Source organism: Trichosurus vulpecula, chromosome 4 (genome assembly GCF_011100635.1).
Source record: "Trichosurus vulpecula isolate mTriVul1 chromosome 4, mTriVul1.pri, whole genome shotgun sequence".
In the NCBI taxonomy this organism is placed as follows: Eukaryota; Metazoa; Chordata; class Mammalia; order Diprotodontia; family Phalangeridae; genus Trichosurus; species Trichosurus vulpecula.
The window spans coordinates 278,546,319-278,558,953 of record NC_050576.1 but is presented as its reverse complement, the minus strand read 5'-3'; the positions used below and the strand labels follow the sequence as shown (position 1 = coordinate 278,558,953).

At 36.7% G+C, this 12,635-nt stretch overlaps 1 pseudogene; it reads left to right on the top strand.

Moving 5' to 3' along the window:
• Positions 1-2,502: 2,502 nt before the first annotated feature.
• On the top strand, positions 2,503-4,545 carry LOC118845399 (annotated as a pseudogene).
• Positions 4,546-12,635: the final 8,090 nt, after the last annotated feature.

The window sequence follows — 12,635 nt, the reverse complement described above, 5'->3', positions numbered from 1 at the left end:
AATCCTTCAGGAGAAAATGGACATTTAATGAAAGAGAATCCTTTCAAGCATTCCTGATGAAAAGACCAGAGCTGAATAGAAAATTTGACTTTCAAATACAAGATTCAAGAGAAACATAAAAAGGTAGATAGGAAAGAGAAATTGTAAGGGATTCAATAAGGTTAGACTGTTTGCATTCCTACATGGGAATATGATACTTGTAACTAAGAACTTTATCATTATTAGACCATTTTGAAGGTCAGAGGGCACAGGTGTAAGTTGAATATGGTAGGATGATATCTAAAAAAATAAAATTAAGGGGTGAGAAAGAGAAATAACCTGGTAGAAGGGCAAAGGAAGAGGCACAATAGGGTAAATTATCTCACATAAAAGAGGCACAAAAAAGCTTTTATAGGAGAGGAAACGTTGGGGTAGTTGGGGGAGGAGAGAGTGCTTGAACTTACTCTCATCAGAATTGGCTCACAGAAGGAATAATATATGCACTCAGTTGGCTATAGAAATCTATCTTGCCCTACAGGAAAGTAGCAGGGAAGGAAATAAGGGTGGCGAGGTGATAGCAGGGAGCACAGATTAGGGGAGGTGGTAGTCAAAACACTTTTGAGAATGGATAGGGTAAAAGGAGAGAGCAGGATAAGCAAGGAGAGAATAAGATGAAGGGAAATACAGAATTAGTAATCAAAACTGCAAAAAAATTTACAGCAAGTTTCTCTGAAAAAGGTGTCATTTTTCAAATATATAGAGAACCGAGTCAAATTTATAAAAATCAAAGCCATGATAAATGGTCAAGGGATATGAGTAGACAATTTCCAGACAAAGTAATCAAAGCTATCTATAGTCGTAAAAATGTTCTAAGTCACTATTGATTAGAGAAATGCATATTAAAACAATTCTGAGTAGCTAATATAAAGAAAAGGAAAATGACAAATATTGGAGGGGATGTGAGAAAACTGAGAATTTTTGGTGGAGTTGTGAACTGATTCAACCATTCTTCAGAGCATTTTGGGACTATGGCCAAAGGGCTATAAAACCATATTTACCCTTTGATCCAGCAATACCACTGCTGGGTCTGTATGCAAAAGAGATTTTAAAAAAGGAAAAGAACCTACTTGTACAAAAAAAAATTTTAGCAGCTGTTTTTGTGGTGACAAATAATTGGAAATGGAGGGGATGCCCATCAATTGAGAAACAGATAACAAGATGTGGTATATGATTGTGACAGAATATTCTTGTTCTGTAAGAAAGGATGAGCAAGGGCAGCTAGGTGGCACAGTGAGTAGAGCACCGGACCTGGAGTTGGGAGTACCTGAGTTCAAATCTAGCCTCAGATACTTGACACATTTACTAGCTTGGGCAAGTCACTTAACCCCAATTGTCCTGCCTTCCTCCCAGCAAAAAAGAAAAAAGAAAATTATTTTTAAAAAAAGAAAGGATAGGAGCAAGATGCTCTCAGAAAACCCTGGAAAGACTTACATGAACTGATTCAAAGTAAAATGAGAAGAACCAAGAAAACACTGTACACAGTAACAGTAATCGTGTATGATGATCAGTTATGAATGACTTAGCTATTCTTAGCAATTCAATGATCGAAGACAATTTCAAAGGACTTATGATGAAAAAATGCTATCCATCTCCGAGGAACTGAGGAAGTCTAAATGTAGATAGAAGCATACTTGTTTTTTATTTTGTTGACTTTTCTTGTTGCTTTTTTTTGGGGGGGGGTCTGTGTTTTCTTTCATAAAATAACTAATATGGTGATGTTTTGCCTGAGTGCCTATGTATAATCTTTATCAAATTGCTTGTCTTTTCAATGATGGGGAAGGACAGAAAGGAAGGGAGAGAATTTGGAACCAAAATTTTCAATGAATGTTAAAAATAGTTTTTACAAGTAATTAGAAAAAATAAAATATTAAATATATGTATATATATATATGTATGTGTGTATAAATACATGTATATATATATATAATATACATAACCAATTCAATATAAAAATTATTTGGTGCATTTTATGTGCAAAATACTATGCTAGACTCTGGGAAGGGAGCAACGAAGAAAAAGATCTATGTCTACCCTCAGAAAATTTATAATCTAACAGGGGATACTAAGGTATGCTATGGCTATAATACAAGGCAGAAATTGAAGACTTTCAAGCATTCTTGATGAAAAGATCAGACCTGAGTAGAAAATTTGACTTTCAAATACAAGACTGAAGAGAAGCATAAAAAGGCATGTCTCTACACATTGATTTGACGGAACTAATTCATGCTGTGGAGCTTTGTGCCCAGGCCTGGAATTGAGAGGCACTGTTGAAAGGCTCCCAATTACTTCCTGCCCTTTGAAAACTCAGAAAATCTCCCTTCAGACTTTGGATAGCCATGCAACACAACTAAAACTTTGTTTGAATGTTTATGTTTTATGCTTGCTGTCCTGGATCTCTCTTAGTATTGTTTGGACTTTGTTAAATTGGAAGAAGTTTGAAGCTTGAACTTCCTACCAACCGGCATGGCTAGGATTAGCTTTGCTTTAGTTGCTTGCCATTTGGTGTTGGAATTGCTGATGAATTCATTAACTGAGTCTTCCATCAGAGTAATGAATGTCTCTAACTTTGTGTGTGTGAAATCAGGCCATGGTTCACTCTTCAATCCACATACAGAGAGGCCACAAAGCAGACAGCAGTGACTACTGCTAAACAAGAATTCCCAACAACCTTTCCGGCAACTCTCAAGTTCTCTTCTTACAGAGCAACAATATTACCAAGACCTCCAATGAGCTCCAGCAACTTTTCAACTCGACAGAGATAGATTTTTCACAGAACAATCTCACAAATGCACAGGAAGTAGGGCTGGCCAATTTCGCCCAGTTCACAAACTTCCACCTGGAGGAAAATCAGGTCACAGAGATAAATGACTACTGTCTGTAGGACCTTGGGAGACTGCAATCTCCATAAACTGTAACCAGATCAGCAGCATTTCTGCTAATGCCTATTCAGAGACGAAGAATCTTCTGAAACCCCACCTCTATTCTAAAAATTGAAAGTGATTGATAGTACCTGGTTTGAGTCTACACTTAACCTGGAAAAATCTGATGATTAGAGAAAGTCCAATGATTGGCATCTTCAATACGTATTTTAAACCCCTTTCAAATTTACACAGTTTGGTTTTGGCAGGAATGTATCTCACCAACATGCCTGGTAATCCTTTTGTGGGATTGGATAGCCTCAAGAGTCTTTCTTTTTATGACAACTGATCACTGTCCCTCAGCTTGTGCTTCAGAAAGTTCCAAACTTGAAATTTTTAGACTTCAACAAAAACCCAATTCACAAAATCCAGGAAGAGGACTTTAGAAATATACCAAGGTTAAAAGAACTTGGCATCAATAATATGGATGAGCTGTTATCAGTCGAGCTCTATGACCTGGTCAATCTGCCAGAGCTTACAAAACTCAAAGCCACCTACAGTCCTAGGTTGTCTTACAGTCACCACATAGCTTTTCACAACCCCACTCTTCAAAGCCTTCAAACTCCTTGAATTCCAGTTAGTAAAAGACTGTGGAATCTCTTCCTAACCTGTGTGAGATTATCATTCTCAGCAATCCTCTGAGATTTAACTGTGTCATCCACTTGGTTAACTCCAACAAAACCAATATCTGGTTTATAGAGTCCCTTTGCATGTTTCTGACATGTCACCTAAATATAGGGGGCAGCAGGTAACGGAAGTTTTAATTCAGGACTCAGATGAACACTGTCTCCCTATGATTTCTTATGAAATATTTCCAAATCATTTGAACATAGATAATGACATGATGGCATTCCTAGACTGTTGAGCCAAAATTTACTGGTTAATACTGCTTAGAAGTAATCTTGACAGTGGAAACTCTTTCATACCAGTATAAGCCAAGCAATGAAGGCACTTTGGAAATCACTAGTATACAAATAGAGTGTTCAGGAAGATAAACTTGTGTTGCTCAGAATATAGAAGGGACAGATACACAAGTAGCTACAATAAGGGCCAATGGAACCCGTTAGGATGGTATGTAGGTGCTGAAAATCTATGTCAAACAGACAGAATCTCATTCCACCTTAGTCTCCTTGAAGGTTAATTCCAATGTCATGACTTCAAACTTTAAATGGTCATCTGCCACCATGAAAATCAATAACCACCATATCACATACACTGCCAGGGTCCCAATTGATGTTCACAAATATAACTTGACACACCTTCACCCATGTACTGATTATGAAGTATGTCTCACGGTGTCCAACATCCAACAACAGACTCAATAGTCATGTGTTAACATCACCACAAGAATACCACTTTTGCACTTAACATTTTGGATCAGGAAACTAGCACTGACTGGCTACATTCATGAGGTTGATGTGTGAAGTGATTAGCCTGTTCTCCATTGTAGTTTATGTAATCAACAGGTTCTTTAATTCTCCTCAATGAACTTTATCCTCCTTGGGATGGAGGCAATGAAAAAGACAAACATAGTTCAGCAGAAACCACACCAACTCAAACTGTCACATCCAGAAACTATTACATGTAGTAACTCAGGAAATATTTTGCTTCTTTGTAAGGAGCACAAAACCATTTTTGCTTTATTTGGCAAAAGTAACAAAGTTTAGAGATTTAGGTATTTTTTTTTCTTTGCTAACTTGTGGCAAAGTGATGAGGGTGGGTGGATATTTCAATTGTTTTTAGTATAGAGTGGTTTAACACATGTGACAATTTCTTCAAGCTTCCAGTTTGTGTTTGGTTTATTATTATTATTATTATTATTATTATTATTATCATTATGTCTTAGTTATTGTGCTAAACTTAATAATTTTGTTCTAACTACAGTGCTCAATAAAATTATACAAAATAGGGTGGGGCTCCCTTTGGATTCTATCAGTACTATGAGTCTCACCCACCCTGCCCCCACTTTCTTCTGAAGCCATCAGTAGAGAGTACAGTATCTTACAAAAGCTAACTTATAGTTTTGACGGTGTGTTGAATCATTTGTAGAAGTCTGTTCTATAGACTCTTCACCCAAGAAGCCAAAACTAGACTTGCTACCTTTGTTGACTGATTTCAATGTAATGACTGTAATGTTGTACCAACTGAACTTTGAATGTTTTGACTTTGAACAAAACCTTCCCCCGCCCTGTCTCCATCTGTCTATCTGTCTGTCTCTCTTTGTAATAGTTTAAGTGGATTAGATCAAGCCAACAGGCAACAGAAATATACACACATACACATGCATATACATGTATATATGTGTGTGTATACATACGCACACAGACAAACATATATGTACACACATATATTTAATGTAACAAACTATATCCTAATTGTTATCTTATAAGTGCCCAGATTAACAGACGAGGGAATAGAATACTTAAATAACAGTAATTTAGAAAAAGAAATTGAACAAGCCATAAAAAGAGCTCTCTAAGAAAAAATCCCCAGGACCAGATGGATTCACAAGTGAATTCTACTAAACATTTAAAGAACAATTAATTTTAATGCTATATAAACTATTTAGGGAAACAGGCAAAGAAGGAGTCCTACCAAATTCCTTTTATGACACAGATATAGTGCTGATACCTAAATTGGGAAGAACAAAACTAGAAAAAGAAAACTACAGACCAATTTCCCTAATGAATATTGATGAAAAAAATTTAAGTAAAATACTAGCAAGGAGGACGTAGCACTGTATTACAAAGATCATACCCTAGGACCAGGTGGGATTTAGATCAGGAATGCAGGGTAGGTTCAATAAGAGGAAAACTAATTGACATAATTGACCACATCTATAACAAAGCCAACAAAAATCATATGATTATAACAAAAGTTACAGAAAAAGCTTTTTGACAAAATACAACACTTGTTTCTTTTAAAAAAACTATAAATCATAGAAATAAATGGAACTTTCCTGAAAATAATGCTTAGTATCTATATAAAGCCTTCAGCAAGTGTTATCAGCTAGAATCCTTTCCAGTAAGATGAGGAGTGAAGCAAGGATACCCATTATCAAGATTATCATTCAATATTTTTTTCTAGAAGTGTGAGCTATGCCAATAAGACAAGAAAAAGAAGCTGAAGACATTAGAATAGACAATGAGGAAACTAAACTAAAAGTCTTTGCAGATGATATAATGGTATAATTATAGAATCAACTAAAAAACTAGTTGAAATAGTTAACAGCTTCAGCAAATGTGAAATATCTGAAATGTGAAATAAACCCACATAAATCACCAGCATGGTATACATTACCAGCAAAGTCCACCAGGAAGAAATAGAAGAGAAATCCCATTTAAAATAACTGCAGACAATATAAAATACTTGGAAGTCTACCTGCCAAGACAAACCCAGGAACTTTATGAACACAATTACAAAACACTTCACACAAATAAAGTCATATCTAAACAATTAGAGAAATATGAATTGCTCATGGATAGGCTGAGCCAATATAATAAACATGGCAATTCTACCTAAATTAATTTAGCTGTTCAGTTGCTTATCCTTAATTTTTGAAGAAGATCAATGATATTGTGATGTCTTGACTCGTGTGTGAATTGGATTTAAGTTAGGCAGAGTTGCACAGTCGTCAGCCTCACTCTTCCACACCTCTATCACTCTTCCAAAGTCCAGTGGCAAGACAAAAGTCAAGATGACTGGTGATGACCTAGATGTCTTTGATGTCTGACCAAACTCTAAGGACTTCACAGCTGCTTTTATGACTGTTGGAACAAAGTGTTCTCTTCCACCCATTCCACTGGAATGGAGTTTTCACATGCTTGGGGCAGACACCACCCTAATTCACTGACAGGTTTGAGGCCCATAAGTTACCCTCAACCTGGTTTAGCTCATATCTCAAGACAGTTTACCAAGATGTGATCACTACACATGCTACAGCTTCTTAGAGTCACAGGTGAGAGTTCAATGTCAGGTAGATACAAAAGGTGGATAGGCAGTTTTGAAAAGAGTTCGGCAAGCCCTCATGCTAAAGGTGCTAGTCCTCCCTGAACAGTTTTTACAGTGTAATGGATAAAGCAATGGGCTTAGAATCAAGAAGATTCAACTTCCTGAGTTCAAATCTTACCTTCAGACACTTAATATCTTATGTAATCCTAGCCAAGTCACCTAACCCTATCTGCCTCAGTTCTTCATCTGTAAATGAACTGGAAAAGAAATGGCAAACCACTCCAGGATCTTTGCCAAGAAAACCCCAAATGGGGTCATGATGAGTCAGAAATGACTGAACAAAACAATTGGAGAAGCATTAATTGCTTACGGGTAAACCAAGCCAATGTAATAAGAATTGCAATTCTACCTAAACTTACTCAACGCAAAACAAATCAAATTACAAAATATGTATGTAAAGTTCAAAAAAATTATAACAAAATTCAACTGAGAGAACAAAAGGTCAAGAATATCAAGGAAATTAATGAAAAGAAAATGTGAAGGAAGGTGTCTCAGTAGTACTGCATCTCAAACTGTATTAAAATGATAATCATCAAAACAATCTGGTATTGGATGAGAAATAGAGTGGTGCTTCTAGGGTTATATCCCAAAGAGATCACACAAGTCGGAAAGGGACCGATATGTACAAAAATATTTATAGCAGCTCTTTTTGTGGTGGAAAAGAATTGGAAATCAAGGGGATACCCATCAATTGGGGAATGGCTGAACAAGTTGTGGTATATGAATGTAATGGAATACTACTGTGCTGTAAGAAATGTGGAAGATACAGACTTCATAGTAACCTGGAAAGACCTACATGATATGATGCTGAGTGAGAGGAGAAGAACCAGGAGAACATTGTACACAACCACAGACATATTGATTCTGTGATGACTAACTTTGATAGACTTGGCTCTCCTCAGCAATACAAGGTTCAAAGACAGCTCCAAAGGACTCATCCAGAGAAAGAACTGTGGAGTCTGAATGTAGACTGAGGCAAGCTATTTGCTCTCTTTTTTTCTCTTCTTTTTTGGTTTTGTTTCTTTTCTGTCATGATTCATTCCATTGGTCATAATTCTTCTTTGCAACTTGGCTGTTGTGTAAATAAGTTTACTGCAAAGGTTTATGTAGCATCTATATCAGACTGCATGCCATTTTGGGGGCAAGAGGGGAGGGGAAGGAAGGGAAGAAAATTTGAAACTTAAGAACATGTAGAACTAAGTGTAAAGTAAACATAAAAAACCTAAATAAAAAAATAAATTGAAAAAAAGAAATAGAGTGGTGGATCAGTGGATGGATCATCAGGGACACAAAACACAGTAGTAAATGACCATTTAACAAACCCAAAGACGCCGATTTGGGGACAAAAAATCACTTTTGGGGCAGCTAGGTGGCGTAGTGAGTAGCGCACCAGCCCTGGAGTCAGGAGTACCTGAGTTCAAATCCAGCCTCAGACACTTGGAACACTTACTAGTTATGTGACCTTGGGCAAGTCACTTAACCCCAATTGCCCTGCCTTTCCACCACAAAAAAAAATCACTTTTGACAAAAATGCTGCAAAAACTGGGAGGCAGAAACTAGGCATAGGACATCTCTCACTGTACACCAAGATAAGGTCAAAATAGATAGATGACTTAGGCGTGAAGGATGATATCATAAGTGAATTAGGGGAGCATGGAATATTTTCCTGTCAGATTTATGATTAAGGGAAGAGTTTATGACCAAACAAGAGACAAAGAATTACAAGATGTAAAATGGATAATTTTGATTACACCAAATTTAAAAGTTTTTGCACAAATAAAACCGATGAAACTAAGACTAGAAAGGAAACAGGAACCTGGGAAAAATTGTTGCAGCAAGTTTCTCTGATAAAGGCCTCATTTCTCAATTATACAGAGGACTGAGTCAAATTTTTAAGAATACAAGTCATTCCCCAATTGATAAAAGATCAAAGGATATAAACAGGCTGTTTTCAAAAGAAATCAAAGTTATCCATGGTCATATAAAAATGTTCTAAATCATTATTGCTTAGAGAAATGCAAATTAAAACAACTCTGAGGTACTACCTCACACCTGTCAGATTAGCTAATATGACAGAAAAGGAAAATGACAAATATTGGAGAGGATGTGAGAAATTAGGTACACTAATGTACTATTGGTGGAGTTGTGAACTGATCCAACCATTCTAGAGAGCAATTTGGAACTATGCCCAAAGGGCTATAAAACTATGCTTGCCCTTTTATCCAGCAATACCACTACTAGGTCTGATTCCCAAAGAAACCAAAGGAAAAGGAAAAGGGCCTGATTCTACAAAAATATTTCTACCAGCTCTTTTTGTGGTGGCAAAGAATTGGAAATTAAGGGGACATCTATTAATTGTGGAATGGCTGAACAAACTGAGATATATGATTGTGATGGAATAATCTTATGCTATAAGAAATGGTGAGCAGGATGCTCTCAGAAAAACCTGGAAAGACTCACATGAATTAATGCAAAGCTAAATGAGCAGAACCAGAAGAACATTGTACATAGTAACAGCACTATTATATGATAATCAAATGAATAACTTAGCTATTCGCAGCAAAATAATGAGACGAGACAATTCTGAGGAACTTCTGATGAAAAAGGCTATCCACCTCCAGAGAAAGAACTAATGGAATCTGAATACAGATTGAAACATACTTTTTTTTACTTTATTATTATTGAGTTTTGGTCTTCATTTTCTTTTGCAACATGGCTAATATGGAAATGTTTTGCATGACTATATATTTGTAGTTTACATCAAATTCTTGCCTTCTCAAGGAGGGATGAAAGGGAGAGAGAAAATTTGGAACTCACAATTTTTTTAAAACAAATGCTAAATTTTTTGTTTATGTGTAATTGAGAAAAATGCAAAGAAATTATTTTTATTATATTGAGTTAACAATTTTAAAAGACAAAATAGATGGTTGAATAACAAAGTGAAATAAAAATAAAAAGACTTTTCACAATTATGGCTATTTCCTTTTAATAAAGTATTTTGTATGCTCCATGTCAAGACAGGATATTGCTAGTTACTCTATTTCAGAAAAGTGCTTACTTCTTAAAACTCCAATAAGTTCCACTTTAATATGTCATCATGGTGCAGAAGGGACCCTGAGCTCACTAAGACTTTGCCAGTAGATCAAATACACTGGCAGATTGTATCAAATTTAAAAGGCTCTGTGTACAAACTGAGTAAATATTGCACTGTGTCTATTGCATTGCACAAATTAGCTAAATGCATAGAGGCTTATAGCCAAAAGCATGGACATCCAATGATGAATTGGGGAGGGACAGGGGAGCAAGGTAATGTATTAAGATAAGTCATAGCTCCTCTGCAACCTTGGCTGGTGGAGGAAAATGACCCTGGATGAAATCATTCATCATTAAGTTGTTAGACTATTTATTTAAAATGATCCTAGAATTCCTGGGTCCTTCTGAGGTTTCAACAGGGTTCATCCAGAGACTCCTATACCTAGAGTTTTCTGTCTGTGTTAACACTACCTGGAGGTCACATTCAAAGGGGAAAATTCCATTTAAAACATGGAAGTACGCCCAGGGATCTTCATTTGAATGCAAAAAGGGTCCTGAGCAGGAAGCACTTGAGAACCACTGTTTAAAAGGATGATCCTTTTATGTTGTTTTTATGATGTTGGTTATATCTGTTTATTGTCCTGTCCCTGAAGGACTTAGATGTGGGTGTTTAATTGTCACCATAGTACTAAATGCTATCATTTTCCATCTATGTGTTCATTGTCTTGATTTAATCATGGAGCTGCTTGTTACATTTCCCAATAGTATAATAAAGCCCTTCCTCTTTCTCTCTTGGCAGAAATGTCCTTTTCTCCTTGACATGGAGACCCTCTCTGACCTTTGTACCTGGCACTGGAACCAATGTTTTAAAATTACAATTTAGCCAAAAGTTACAGTCCAGTCACATATCCACAGGGTGTCCCAAGGGCCCTGAATATAGGAATATATTTACTTAGTACATTATTTATTCCAAATAGTTCATCTTTGAAGTTACTGCTTTTCAAAATCTTTCTCATTTACTTACAGATTGACCATCTGAAGGACCTGAATTCCAGGTCCCCATCCATGCACATCCCTAACCAACTTGAGGCAAAAGGGACTTTACCTTCAGGCTCTGACATCAGAAGGGGATGTGTGTCCTCCCTTGGAGGGCATGCTGCTCCATTAACCTCTGCTTTAATCCATGTAGCACTATTGAACCTGGGTGTCTAACCCCACAATGACATCATTTTCACACCTCTTCCAGGATACTTCTGTCCCCCAACCTCCACAGAGGTAAGGGTGAGGCCACTACCTCCCTCTCAGGGCACAACTGTCCCCACAGTCAAATAATCCTTTGAGTTGTGATTGTTTCTACCTCAAATAAAAAAAATCTACGATTATGACTGTACACACAGGACGTTTTCACAAAAGAGCAATTTGACCCAAAACTTTACACACAGAATAGAAAGAAATCAGGTATCCATCACTATGCTCTATACCATGAGGTTCCTGGGAGGTGGACCAAGATCTCATGGCTTTCCCTGATATATCACATTCTTGGTTCATATCTTGGTAAGAGGCATTTTAAACAGAGAATTAGAGGTTAGCATGTCTAGCACCTTCTCATTGCTAAGGCTACAAAGACCATCATTTTTTACCTCAGCTGTTAAGGGTTTGTTGTTGTTACTGCTTTGTTTTGTTTTTCGAAAGAATGAGATACTATCAAGGATTCCTTGCATTAATGCCTATGTGGGGCCTTCCGGCATTTGGATAGATGATACCATATGGTAAAATTCTTATAAAAGGAAACCAGAAAAAAACTCATTAAAATATATATTAAACTATATGTCGTCAGACTGCTCATATTATGATGCCCCCATTGTATCCCTGTACTGTACAATATGAACCATGGTGAGTCATAAGGATAGGGAAGTAAAAGGAGAGGGAAAGAAGGACCACAGAAAGTAGTTTCATTTGAAATTCAACCTTCCCTCATATTAGGGGGGCACCGACCTTTGTATGAGAGGCCTAAAGTGATCAGAGCACCAAAGTGAGTATAGCTACACTTAGAATTTTAATCTGAAGGTCCCCCCTTGTGCATCTTTTGCCATTTTTTAAATTTGTAAGCATTTATTAACAGTATTAACAGAATTATGTATTATATTTATTATTTAGATATATTTAGAATTATTTATTATTCTGTTTTTAAATAAATTAGCAGTACTTAACTTAGAGTTAATAGGGACGGGGAGACAGGGAATGTTTTTGGAATCTATGTCTATTATTGTCATTTCCCTCCTTTTTAAAAACATTTTGGGAAAAAAAATACTACTATTTAAGAAACAGCTACCTACATGTTTGGGAGGGAAACAGAGTGAGGGAAATAGTGGTGCTTGACTGAAAGGCAGTGTGTCCATTTAGGATTTCCTTTCCTTTCAAGTCTCAGATTTGGGAAGGAGGCATTTTGGAATCAGGAAGCTGTTGCAAACCTAGAACATTTTCCCCATCTCCTTTGTAAACCATGAAGCACCATAAGCATTTGAGTGCCTCTTCAGAGGATTGGAGGGACACTGAGGGACTGCGAGTCTTCTGTCACAGAATTGGAGAAGCTCAGAGTTGGAAGACACCTCAGTGGCTATTGAGTACAACCAG